We start from the raw sequence: 1,910 nt of genomic DNA, 5'->3' as shown, positions 1-1,910 counted from the left end.
ATCGGCTCAGTAAATAGAATGTAGCGCTTGATGATCCAGTTATATTCTCCAAGAGCAAAAATCACAATTCTTCTCTCTGTCAAAAACAAATAACAGAGAGTTCGGATTGGTTGGAATAGGATTCATGCTCATCATTGGGCGAAGGCAGTGGACTCGCTTTGGACACATGCTTCAACTCATGACTAATTTGAAACCTCCAAATTCGCCTTTATAGAAGTTATTCATAACTTCATACCTTTTCATTGCTCAGCTTAAAGTTGAGATGTTTGAAGTATATAAAGCACAAATACTTGGAAGAGTTCATTCATAAAGCCCTTTGACTTGACTTAACCGTTGACTTTGTCTTTTAATCTCAATTCACTTTCCTCTTCATTTGTACCTATGACTATATTTTTCGATGTGCAATTCATAGGTTTCTTTTGAACGAGGTAGTGGGTTGACTTAACTCCTCTAAGTTGATTGTGAATTAAATCCCACAGTTTAATTCTTCCTATTGGGGAAGGTCAATTGTGATTGAACTTTACAGGACTTCCACAAACTAGGGATGGCATTTTAGACCGAAAAATTGAAAAATTGCAAAACCAACAGACAATTTACCGCAATGGAACCGCGATCGAGGGAAGCCAAATCGCATTTGCGGTTGCGGTTACGTATTGGATTTTCAAAACTTACGATTACCACAAACCGCAACTAGAGAATAGCCGCACGGCTATACTCTATAAATACTTAAGTATACTATTGCATTTTATTGTCTGTAGCTGTTAGATGCGATCAGACCTAAGCCTCTCTTCTCTCTTTATGCGATCTCACTCTCTCAAATCTCTGATTATCATTCGTCTCTTTCTCTCTCTCTCTCTCTCTCTCTCTCTCTCTCTCTATCGATCTTAGTTCTGTCTCTTCTCTCTCAATTCAACCTCCACCACGCTCACTCAACTCATGCTGTCTTTCTCTCTCTCTCTCTCTCTCTCTCTCTCTCTCTCTCTCAAGCTCAACTCAAACCCGTCGGCCACCACTGTCAACAGCCGCTTTCAGCTGCTCCCAACCTCTCTCAAGTCCGTCTCAACTCAAACTCAATAGCTCTCAACCTCTCTCAAGTCTGTCTTAGTTGATTTGGAGGTAAATTATGGTGTTCCTAATTTTTGAAATTGATTGTTTCAAAGATAGGGTTCCGAAATTTAGGTTTTAATTGGGAATTTCTAATGTCAAATTTGATTTTTGCAGGGATTGTTGCTAAAGTGAATTAACTGTTTGGAGATTTCAATTTTGAGCTTGAAGCATTTGGTTTTGAATTAAGTTCTGTTTTTTTTTTTGTATGTTAATGTTTTGAGCTTGATTTGGAATCTGTTAATGTTTTGAATTTGGTTTTGAATTTGTTAATGTTAATTCTGGAATCTGTTAATGTTGTTTTGAATCTGTTAATGTTAATTCTAGAATTTGTTAATGTTGTTTTGAATTCTAGTAATCTGCATGTTAATTAAATTCTTTTTTTTTTTTAATAAAAAGTTTCATTTATTGTTGTGTTTTAATTTGGTTGAGTTTAATCTGTTATTAATATTCCTTTATGTTGTTGCTTTTGTATTGTGTTGTGTTATAGATGGAGTCTAGCCACTCTAACACATCTAATGCCTCTAATCCCCAAACACAAATCGATACACCCAAAACACAACCTTCAACTCAAACACAAAATCCCACATGTGAGGGGCTTGTGGTGGGAGATAGGAGGAAAACCCTCGATTGTGTGGTTACATTGCACAAAACAAATAAAGAAGGATGGTAATGGGGTAGAGAAGGTTATAGGGGTTAGCAATTATTGCAAATTGGAGATGCCGGCGGACCCTAGAAAAAATGGGACAACGGGTTTAAAAAATCACATAGAGAGGAGATGCAAGCTCTCTCCTCTCTATCAACAA

This window comes from Prunus dulcis, chromosome 4, assembly GCF_902201215.1.
Source record: "Prunus dulcis chromosome 4, ALMONDv2, whole genome shotgun sequence".
Taxonomy (NCBI): Eukaryota; Viridiplantae; Streptophyta; class Magnoliopsida; order Rosales; family Rosaceae; genus Prunus; species Prunus dulcis.
The sequence above is the reverse complement of the archived record's forward strand: the minus strand, read 5'-3'. Positions refer to the sequence as shown.